The sequence below is a fragment of the Rhyacophila brunnea genome, unplaced genomic scaffold, assembly GCF_057557595.1.
Source record: "Rhyacophila brunnea isolate RB1 unplaced genomic scaffold, BYU_Rbru_1.0 scaffold_44, whole genome shotgun sequence".
NCBI lineage: Eukaryota > Metazoa > Arthropoda > Insecta > Trichoptera > Rhyacophilidae > Rhyacophila > Rhyacophila brunnea.
In genome coordinates this window covers 659,944-672,782 of record NW_028233109.1, presented here as the reverse complement: position 1 = coordinate 672,782, position 12,839 = coordinate 659,944, and the positions used below count along the sequence as shown (strand labels likewise).

Here is a 12,839-nt window from a genome sequence, read left to right as displayed (position 1 = left end):
ATTTATAGGCATGGCGCGACTATTTCCTTTTTTAGCACATAATTTTACTTTATGTTTTTAATAAATACATTCTAATGATGAATATTAAATTTAAGAATATATCGTTGTGTTGCTTTTTAATTCAAGCACACGCATTTCAGCTCTAATATTGTTATTTATATCGTATAAAAAAATAAAACACCAGCAAAAATCATATAAAACATATTATCTGGTATTTTATATATAATAGATATAATTTATTCGTAGGATTTTAATCTTTTTGGATATAATAATATGCATTAAAAATATAGTTGATACATATCTTATACGAAGTGATGGTGCTAAAAATATTGCTACAACCATTTTTTTAGAAATCATTTATATTTTTTAAAGACATCTGAGATTCCTATTGCCTTAGGTGTATTTTATATAATTGAATGATAATTTCATGATACAATTATCCGCCAATAAAAATATTTAATTTTTATGACACGCTAGTCCTCTATATGCATCACTGATTATTAATTTGTGATTTTATTGTGTTAAAATCCATTTATAGATCTTTTGGGGTTCAATGTTTAGTTACATTATATTTTATTTTATAGTAGTTATACTAGATAATTTATATTATATTTAAGCTTATATTGGGGCTAATTTATTCGATTTTGCTTGTTAAGGTTTATATCGGCCAGTTTTGATTATATCGTACAAAAAAACTATGTTAAAAGATATTAACTCTAGAAACGATCATGCATAATGCAATAATCCAATCATCCCTTTTTAATAATTCAAAATATTTCACATAAGAATTTTACCATAAAAGGAATTTTTTTAATCTTATAGGCATTGGATGTTATCAAACGCATGTGGATGTTAAATTATTCAAAATACTTATCGCTTGAAGATTATTGGTCCAAGTTACATATTTATAGGTGAAAACTGCATCCTACATTGCATGTTGTTATATACAAAAATAATTTTATTTTTTCATTTCTTGAAGAATTCTTTCCCAACCTTCCAATTAAGATATAAACTGGGGATTTATAAATTCGAGCATTTGTACCCATTATTTTAATTATGGAAATTTTCTTAGCAAACATAAGGCTGTTTATTACATATTTAAACTAGATGGAATTTGCTTAACCTTTTTATTCACTATACGAACACAAAAACAAATAAAATTATATGATAAAAATTAAATATTCTAAAAAAATAAGCAATAAATATTTGATAAGTTTTGTTCCTGCTATTGTAAATTTATAGATTATTTATATTTTATACCACATTTTAGACGAAGCAAAACTTTATATGACTCTATCAAACGCTCAATTGTATATATTTGTATTTAAAAAAGTTGATTAAATATATTTAAAGGACATATTTCATCTTATTGCTTTTTTCTTCTATTCAACCAAGCGAAATATATGAGGGCTCTATTGAGCAGACCAAATAAACACTTCGTTTAATCATTCTACTTGACATAAATTTTTCTATGCATATTTTTTAAGACTTATGGATAAAATGTCTTCTAAACTTTATTATGCATCTTTCTGGTTGTTTCTATTCGCAATTTTTTCAGTGCATGTTCTTCTTATGTGAATTATTGATTTAAGTGTCTTCTCAACCTTATTATGCTTATTTCTTATTAATGATCTCTCTATACATATGTTTCTTACAAGAATTATTAATTCAAGTGTTTCTCTGCCATATTATGATTCTTCCAAGTTGATTATCTTCGTAATTTTCCAAATTGACTTCTTCTCTTCAAGTTGATTCAAAATTCTTCTTAATCCTATTATGATTCTTCTAATTCAGTTTTTTTTTCTAATATTCTTTACATTTAATCTCGTTTCTATTCTACTATATTATATGCCTGCTAAGACTCGTCTAACTCACACAATTTCTAGTACATTTTTTACTTTAAATAATTATAAATGAAATCTTCCAGCCTCATTAATATTTGTATGCATGATAACACTTTCATTTTAATTCTCAACTCGTTAATATACATCCAATTGTACTCAATTGTTTGGATTTTCATTTTTTATATAAATATTGAAGTTAGAAATACGTAATATATATACTACGTTGTACATGATTCCAAGGCCGCGTGGTTTAATGGTATAATTCTCGCTTTGGGTGTGAGTGGTTCCAGGTTCGAGCCCTGGCGTGGCCCACTTTTTGTCCAACTTATTTTGGACAAAATAGCATTATATTATTTATTGAGCTTATACCTGTATAATAATTAAAAACGAAAGTAAGGTAATAATTTAATTAGTAGAAATCTAACTTTTATATGAATCTAGTATGTCTAAGATATTTTTACATATCATATATACTCTGGTAAAGAACTCACAGCAAATTAAATCCACTATTATATTATCTACACTGAATTTCGGTCCTAAACTAGAAATATTAATTTTGCAAGTTATACTATCATGTATTTTGGTATGTATGGACTATAATTTTATTTTCTATAAAAATTCATTCTTGTAAACATTATAAAGTATTATCATTTGAAAACTATAATGTTATTGCATGGGATGAATGACTAAATACAATGGGAGTTCTATTTTAAAATTTTAGTAACGCTGAAAACCGAGTAAACAATAGTGTTGGTTTATAAAGGATAATTCTTGATGTGATTTATCTTATAGATGTGGGCGATTGAAAAAATTATTTTTATATTTTCTGCAGATAATCACCATGTTATGGACTAGAAATTATAAATTCTAAACAATTACTAATTTTCAAGCTGAAATCAATAATTGTCAAAATAAATTATGTGAAAAAAATTCCAGAAAAAAAAATTTTACTTATGGGTTAATCTTGGTATAAAATGTTAAATTTTCTTTTCACCATAATTTGATTGATTTCTCGTGGGCCCATCCTATATAACTCTTGGATTTATCCTCTTCTCTTGCATCTTCTTATATACCTCTACTCTTTTCAAGTCCGATTAGTTAAAGAATTTTCTTCAATCCTATAGTTTGAATATATGCCTCGATTTGGTTTATGACTCCGAGTTTTTATCAAATACATATTATGATCTTGTGTTTTCACTAGATCCCATGCATGCATTAAAAATATATTTGTTTCAAAAGAATCAATTTTTCTATAGGTAATCATTTTTAAGAACAACTTCAGAATACTAATGGAATACAATGACACTTTATTTTCTATAAAATGTTTTGAATTAAGTAAACTTGGGATTTTTTTTTACAAAATATCATAACTCGTATATTAGGAGTTAGGAATACCAACTAAAGCGGAAGCATACCCATAAACAATAGGATTAAGGAAGACGCTTGAACTAATAAGTTTTGAGAGAAGAATATACATCGAGGAAGATTGTAAATATGATGAGGGGTAAAGAAGCAACAACCAAATCCTTTATATAGAGCAATCTAAAGTTTTATTTGAACAACTATAAAAAGCAAAAAATTACCTTTACCGCATAAATAAGATCAATTTGAATTACTTAGAAATTACAAAATTCTTTTAAGATAGCCTACTGTAAAAACCAACTTTTTTAGCTTTATTTTATTTTTTTTTGTATTTTTTTCATCTTATTCTTAATTTTCAGAATGTTTATTTTTATAATAGCTCGCTTGGTTTGTTTTTACCTAGCATATTGTCTTAAAACATACATTTTAATAGACATTAATTAATATATATCATCATTACAGACGTTTACCAATTTTTATTTTTATTTAGTTTGCGACGCAATATAAAATGGTTGTATCAAGTTGGCTTGTTCTTTTTTTAAGAATAGCTCTCGCATGGATATATAAAACCACTACAACTAGCGCAGTTTTAGATGAACGGGTGTTTTTGCGAGTCTTCTACCCCGATAATCAAGCTGTAATAACACATAAAAGTTGTTTTGTGTTTAAACAATTCTAAATATCTGCTATTTGTATATATTATGAAGCGTTAGAATTTTAAAGGCAATTTCATCAATTTTTTTAGGTGTCTGTTTTATTTATTTATATTGTGTGGATTATGTAAACCTAGGTTATGTATAAGAACAGAAACAGATCTATTTTATAAAATCTTTCTTAAATAAGCCTAAATCAACAAGAAAATTAGGTTTTCTATATTATATACCAAACTTCAGAACAAAGAATTTTCAATAAATTTTTACACGTTTAAAAATATTATATTTCTTTGGTATTTTTATACTACAGAATCTTTTTTAATAATCTTTATAATTTAAAATTTTTATGGATTTTTGGATGTTTTTCTTTCATTTGTTCACATAAATTTTAGAAAAAAATACATTTTTTTATTTACAAGAAATTTATTACGATTAATTTATTTAGCAGCAAATTTAATAAACATAATCTATAATTTCAAGATTTTTAAATCATGTTTAGAAATAAATTATATTTATTAATCTAAAACTAGGTGACAAAATATATAGATAAGCATTATAAGCAGCAGATCAACAGAAAAAAACAACCAGTAATAAATCCATGACAATTTTCTTGAATTTTACATTTTTTAAGACAAGCAAACCTGAATATTCTGGCATTTTCATTTTTAAGCTTTTATTCTTTAGTAAATAAAGGTTTTTTTTATCTTGAATATAAAATAAATTATTTATTTTTATTTATTTCTTATGCATAGTGTTTTGGTTTTTAGAATAAAATAATCACTTATAATAGGAAATTTTCAAAGATTTGGAATGTGATTACAAATAACATTATGACTATGGCTTTAGGTTAAAAAAAAATTTATGTTTGTAGATACATATCCGTACTTTCGACAATAAGTCAATTAAAAAAAAAGCTGCCATAAAAACAAAGGTTCATAAGTGTGTTCTGTATAAAGAAAAATATTTTTAAAAAATTAAAAGACATATCTAGTTTAAGACCACTTTACAACTTGCCAAAGAATCTATAAGATCTCTAATGCCGAATTTTATATGGTCTAAACTTAATTTTTGTGCAATGGATCCTATATTACAGTTAACAAAATCCAACACCTGTACACACATAATACATATATAATCTATTTGGACCGACAAAAAACACGGAGGCTTACAAGGAAAAGAAGACAAATAAATTTTCCTTATATTCTGAGATTTGCAGCTCTATAGTATAAACAACTACGAATTTTGGTTTTATATGATTTTATAGTTATTATGATTTTTAGCCTTTTTTAACCTTAAGATAATGTTGTAAGGGCGTAAAAAATAATACAAAAGCTTAAATTACAAAGTAAATGCAAAAATTTCGTCGGATATTTGGCTTCTGGCTGTAAAATTCATAGAAATCAACTTCTGTTACATTATTCAAGTGTTTAGAGCGGTTTAGTAGTTTTTGTTAAATTTTTAAACAAAAAATCAAAAACGGTAGCAAAAATAAGTTTTAAGGCGTTTATAACACACATTAAATATAAATAATCGAAAATAATACTTACATTTTTTTGATTTTTTACAATTTAAATTGACTTCCTCACTCTTTTTTTTGTTTTCATGATTTATAAAATATGCTGGTAATTAAAATAAATTTATAGGCATTAAAATAGACAATAGGTGCAGGAAAATATTTTAATAAATAATAACTATCGTGATATGGCCATATATAGGCTACTTTAAAGTCAATACGTTCTGCATATGTCAAGCAATGTAATCGATATCAGTGGGGTAGCTTTATTTTAGTGTAAAGATGGATATAAAGTATTTAAAAAAATCAAAATGTACTTTTTATGTCAATAAATTAACATATATACTTAAGTAAAAGGTAAATTTAAACCTTAAAAATAGAGCTTAAATTCATGAAAACATAATTCAAAATTCCGTTTAACTTTTATTTAAAAAAATAAAATTGTAAATTAAGATATTATGTCTGTTTAAACGCAATTATTATGTATTTATTCATCTAAATACAGCCCCATCTAGTAACACAAAAAATGTTATAAAAATAATTTATTCGCCATTTACTTTATATTCAAACACTTAAACCTTTTTAATTATATAAAGTTAACCACCTTTAAATATCTTTAATATTTTATAGTATTCATAACCTTCACTATGTTTTTAAATAAGCATTGAGTCCTGGAATTTTTAAAATTACAAAAATAAATAGTGCGATCTCTAGGTAGGGTTTATTAATATAAAAATAAATTTATAAGCATCATTTTTAATTTTTCGGGTTAGGAAAAATAATATTTTTTAAACTCCCAGCTGGGCATTTGTTAATATTAGGGGGCTCATAAATGTCTAGATATGATGAATTTTGTTTTATATCAGGAATATTTCTATCAAATTTTCTTCTTTTATGGCTGACTCTTTCTGTTATACTTTGATATATTTTATGTAGTTTCTCATTATATTTTTTTCTATGATCACTAAAATCAGGTAATCCACATAGCAGAGCCTTAAAATTATCCAATAAAACAGAGCGCAAATTTTTCGTGCTTTCTTTGATGAATAAATGAAAATTTGAACTTATATTTGTTGTTAAAATCTGATTTGTGAAGGCATCTATCAATGCCCTTTCATTGTAAAATTTACAAGATTTTATCAATTTTATTATTTCTGTATTTTTTATTGAATCACTCAAGTACATAGATGCGCTATTATTATACATCAATGAATCACTTATGGATTCGATATATATACAATTCTCTACATTTATAATTCTATATACTATATTAGTTGTATTGTTTTTAAAATAAAGAACTTGCGATTTAAGTAAGCTCAGAATGATTTCATTATCTGTATTGCACAGAAGCATTTTATCTCGAACCACATTTTCATAATTGTAATCTTCATATCTACATTTGTTTTGGCCTAAAACTTCATCTGTATTTTTTAAGTAATCTAAATCCACGTATCTTACTTCTAAATTGGGTTTTTGGTAAACAAAAATATCGATTATGGGCTTTATCTTTTTGCCCGATGAATCCTTAACTGTTATTCCTTTCAAATATACTTTATGGAAGTTGTATAGATTATATAAAGTTTCTGTAAGTGTTACTCCTAAAACATCACGTATCACTTCCTTTCTACACATGACATGCCCATCTACAACAGGATAATTTGTGGATGTTTTATTGGTATTTTCTTCATTAAAACAAGAACTTCGTATGGATTCGGATTTATCAGCTTTTAATATTATTTCTTTTGAATCATCTTTAATAATATTTTTGTTATATCTAGAATCAAGGATATTTTCATTTTCTTCATCTATTATTTTGATTTGGATGTGTGTGTCTATAATGTTTTTCTCAAAAATACCTATGGATATATCATGCTCTGCAATCTCCATTCCACTTGATAAAACTCTTTCAATTATATGATCCTTTGCTAGTCTTAATTTTTCAAAAATAGCGTAGATATTCGTGTTTGCCTTTAAATTCTCTGCTTCAAAAATTATTAGTATTATCATCACAGGGTATAAATTTAATGACAAAAAAGAAATGGCTTGAAACTAATTAAAGATATAAAAAAACCTGTAAATTTAATTATTTTAATTATATTTATCAGACATATTTTAAGCGTAAGATGGCATATTGAACTATATTTGTAATTATAACGACTTAAATTTTAAAAAAACAAGCAGTGGAAATTACAATGGCCATTGTTGCTACTGCGAACTAATTTAATCTTATCAATAATCAGCATTTCTTTAAAATTTTATTAAAGGCCTATTAATCCCCTTTTATGTACAGCACAATATTTTTAAATGGTATTTCATATAAAATTGAACAACTACCTTTTCAGCATTGTAAGGTAAAAATAATATTAAAAGAGCAAATTGTAAAAAAAATTATAATCGGATTTATTTTATTTATTTATGTTTTACTTCTATTACTTTTAGAAAGTTCGCTTTAAACTAATAGGAACTATTGCTTAACTGATGCGTCTCTCTGTGGAACTCCCCCAGCACTCATTGTCACCCGTAATCACCGTGGATTGGACCCTTTCTCATAGTCGGCAGTCATTATGTGGAGGGAATGAGATTCTGTCTACTGTTCATCGCTAAGAGTTACAATCACAATCTACACTTACCTATGTCCTTACTGAACGGTGTGGGATCTTTTTCATTCTGGAGACACAGTTCAACGGTTTATACAGCAACCACCTATTTCCCATGGCTTGTCAATGCTTTAGGGTTTATCTTTTATTGTTCACTGGCCGCCCACTTGGGTATTTTTCTTTAAAGTAAATTCGTTTGGAAATTAGTGGGGTGGATGGAAGTGGAATCCGCGACCCCTCACACTGAGATCCGACTTATAAACCACTCAACCATACCTCCCCCTGTCCTAAATTGAAAAAAAAAATTTATAAAATTATTGAATGTAAAAAGTATAGATCTTCTTGAACAGGTTGTAATCTCGTATCAGGAAAAGTTTAGAAACATTTTATGGCTATTCGAAAATCCAAATTCATCGCATTTATAATTTGAAGATTATTAAATTTATTTTATGTCTTCTGTTCATAAATTCAGTAGATTATTTAATTGATTGCCCCTCTTCTTTCATAAATAATTTATTTATCTTGTACGAATTATAAAAACATCGCCCCCTATGGGGATCGAACCCACAACCTTTCGGTTAAAAGCCGAACGCTCTACCGATTGAGCTAAGGAGGCATGGAGAAATATATTATCAACTATAAAATTCTATTTTTTCTGTTTATAAGCGGCAACATGTATATAATAAAAAAAAGTCATTATAAGTTCTTAAATGATAGAAAAAGAGTTGAATGTATTAGTCTTGAACTTAGATATGTATTTTATAAGACTGTAAATATTATGTGCTTGAAAAGAATATACATAAAATCTATAATATAGAGTAATCCAAAGTTTTGCCCGAGCAAACATGCCAATTCAAATGAAAAAATAGCGTTTGGATTATTATGTATATATATAATTACGTTTTTGTCCAATAAATCGCATATTAAGGAGTTAGGAATACCAACTGAGGCATATGCACAAACACTAGGGTGATAAAGGCACATAACAATAAGTCTGGAAAGAAGAAGGTGGATTGAGAAATATTGTGGAGATGGTGACTTGTGAAGAAATAATAGTCATATCTGTTCTAAAGAGCATTCAGAAGTTTTACTTGAATATTATTAAACAGCTAAAAATAAAATTGACTCATAAATAAATATACATATAATCAAATCATATTTTTTTTGTTCTTCAAGTCTTATATATCCATAAAAACTTATGTTTCCAATCCTTTTTTGTGATAAAAACAAATGAATCAATATTAACATCAATTATCAATAGATCTAGATCTTTAAAATGATTAAGAATCGAATGTGTAAATTCAAAGGAATAGGCTACCTTTTCTTTAATCGATATAGAAACATGATTCTTGAAGAAAAGTCAAATGCCAACATTACGGAAATACATAAAGCTATATATCACTTTACAAGTAGATGTAAAGATTTTTTTCGATATAAATATAAGCAGAAGCATCCTGAATTATTAAAGTGTATTCAAATTATTTATGTTCTCAAACAAATTTAGCTTACAAAATTACAATCAATCAGAAGATATTTATTTAAGAAAAAAATAGAACTAAATAACAGTAATAAACGTAGATACTAGAATAAAAACATAAATATAATTTTCGCCACCCGCAAGATAAAATTATGCATTATTAAAATAAAAACCCTTGAGGATATTTAAAGAAACTGAAATAACGAGCGAAAATCATCTGATTAATGTTATAAATAAAAAAAAGATATATTAGCTAATGAAATCCCCCTAATTTCAAATCCTTAACACGTATGATACCATATGTCATAAAATAGGATAGTGGTGATCATAAAATATCATAAGTTGTATATTAACAAGTTAAAAGTCTACCGAGGCAAAATCATCCCAAAAACAATATAATTGGGTGAAATACTTGAATAAACAACTATTTAAAGAAGAAGAGCTATAGGATATTGTATTGATGAATAAATAAAAAATTTTAATTAGATAATCAATTTCATCTACAAACTAAAGTTTTTATCGAACAAATTTAAATCGCTAAAAGTATATTTTTTTATATGCAAATATAGTCTAAATTTATTGACCAGCTGGTTAATCTAAAAAATGAATAGAAGATCGACATGAAAAATGCCAAGATTACAAAATTTTAATTTTTGATAAATATCCGCCATTTAGATATAAATCAAAGGATACATGTGCTGCTAGATACATTGGACAATTATAATTTAAAAAAAAATAAGTCAGAAAATTTCTGCTGTATACTATAAAATACACCTGTACTGCCAAAAACTTCTATAGTTTCAGATTTAGTTTTTTTCCAGCAATATTTGGAATTACTAAAAAATCATGATAAAGATAAAAAACTTCCTGTAAACAGAATAAAAATAGTTTTAATAGATAAATAGTCTTTTACGAGAAAATTTAAAAATTTTAAATTCATTACTCAGAACTCGGAGTTACAAAATCAAGACAATCAAACACAAGCACATTACTAAGTAAAATTGTGATTTTGTTTGTTATTTTACAATTTAAAAATAATATATACGCAATATGTGTATTTCATGTGTTGTATATGAGCATTATGAAATCAAGGAATTCTTGAAACAAGAATCGAGTGTAATATACCATGTCGGATCAATGTACTAATAAATTAAAATTTTAGTTATTTTAGAGGCTGAGATGGAAATATATTATATGTAATGAATAAAAAAGGCTTTGTGACTAAACTATATTAAAAATCAATTTTTGTCAATTTAAAATAATTTTATTTATAAACTGTACTACTAAAAACTTTATCATGCAGAAATATTTTATAGATATTGACCTAAACCATATGAATGATCATAATTGTCATTTAAATCTTGATGTAATTACAATTTAAATCATATGACTAAACTTGCCTTAATTGTGTATGCATGTAAATAGATGATATCAGAGTAAGTAGTTCAAAATTTTAGATTAGCAGGTATTTTAAAAAATTAATTATATTACTATATGATATTTTTGTGAAAATTTGAAACGGGTTATGACGATATATTCCTATATTCAACATATTGTCTTAATTTTTCATACTTCATGTGTATTCAGCTCTAAATTATAGTACTCTTCTTTTTTGTGGCATTATATCTACAGAATTATGCAAAATACACAGACTACTTTGCGTTTTTTCAATATATTATTAGGCAGCTCTTATTTGTATATTAATGAATCGATTTGAGATGATTATGTCTTAGTTATGCAACGCAATATTTTTAAAATCGTTTATATGTAATTCGTTCAATACAACTGCCTGATTAGAACTATTCTCAAAAGATTCCCTAAAAATTTTATCATGAACAAAAATAAAATATCTATATAAACGATAAAATACAGTAGTAAATAAAAGTAGCAATCTCGGGCAGAATATGACAAGATAAATACCCTAAAAAAGAAGAAGACAAAGGATTGTAAACTTAAAGAGGTGATTAAAATTAGAATTTGAATAGATTGTTCTATTCTAATATAATCAGCTATTTTTAGGTATTCTAAAACACTCTGAATTCAAATAGACAAATTGTAATCTATTACCTAAATTATTTTATTTTATGTTAATACTAAAAATTTTCCGACGTAATATTTACATGACAAAAAAATAATTTTTATTGTTTATTTACAAGGTTTTCTTTTCATGGGCTAAAACAATTGATTTTAAACACAATCATTTTTTTGACTGGATAATTTCTTTCTAAAACATAGTTCCTTTATCATCAGCTAAAAATCCATACATCAAGGATAAAAAAATACGCCAGCCAAATAAAAAAAAATTGTCTAGTTCTAAATTTATATGTGGGTCTTCTATCAGATATAAATCACAAGAAATGATGTTAAGTAATCCAAAAAATTCATTCTTTCCTCTTATTTACAGATATGTATCATCTAACTTTGCAAAAATATTTATAAATTTTTCAATAAATTTGATAAATAGCGTTTTAAATAGTCTAATATAGTTATTTTTTTTATTTTATCTTAGAATATTTTATCTAAGATATTTTTATGTAGATAAATCTGCTCAATATTTTACAGTACAAACCAGACACATTTATTGCCAAAAAAAGAAAAAAAATATCTCTCCGATATGGTAAACCTTATATACAGAATACTATTTCAATCAAGTTAAGTAAAAAAATTGTCTTGCACAATTGGATAAAATCTTTAAAGAATAGCCAAGGTATATTTATGCTAAAGGTGACTTGAAATAAAATAAAAACTATCGAAATACATCATCTATTAATTTATACCAATTCAAACAATTTATTTGAAATCAATTTTGATACTTAAAACAAAATTATGTAATTACTGAATTGTAAAAGCAAATAAATTGCACATAAAACCACTTAATCCGAAATAAATTTAAATAATCCAAAAGTATGAATATGAAAATTCAAAATAATGATTTATTTACAATCGTAAATACAAAAAAAGTGCTAATATTATCATTTTGCATCTATAGTACATGAATACTGCTCTAATATTGTTTCTTAAGCTATTTATAAGGATATAATAAAGGCGAAATTGATAATTCTATTGCTAAAAAATACAAACAGAAACCATGTAAATGCGATTTATATTAAATAATTTTAACATGCAGCTAATTTTGTTCCAGATTAAAACATATCTATCGATTAAATATTATAATCTAGTAATCGTATTTATTTTTATATACATACAAAAATGTAATTGATGTAAGGTCTTCTCTTACCTTTAAATCGGTCTAAATTATGAATTTTTAGAACCGTTATTAAGAAATCGAATTAAATAAGTTTTTTAACTTTAATATTTAAGCTGGAAATAATTTAACTAGCAACTTTAAATATGCATGCAAACGATAACACTCATCACAAATTGTCATATTTT

The 12,839-nt window shown here is 25.4% G+C and overlaps 2 non-coding genes across 2 annotated transcripts; one reads left to right on the top strand and one right to left on the bottom strand.

Annotated features, from left to right (window-relative positions):
- Positions 1-2,083: 2,083 nt before the first annotated feature.
- TRNAP-UGG (transfer RNA proline (anticodon UGG)) lies at positions 2,084-2,155 on the top strand. Its single transcript has one exon. It is a non-coding gene; the product is annotated as a tRNA-Pro (tRNA).
- Positions 2,156-8,512: 6,357 nt separating this feature from the next.
- Positions 8,513-8,585, bottom strand: TRNAK-UUU (transfer RNA lysine (anticodon UUU)). Its single transcript has one exon. It is a non-coding gene; the product is annotated as a tRNA-Lys (tRNA).
- Positions 8,586-12,839: the final 4,254 nt, after the last annotated feature.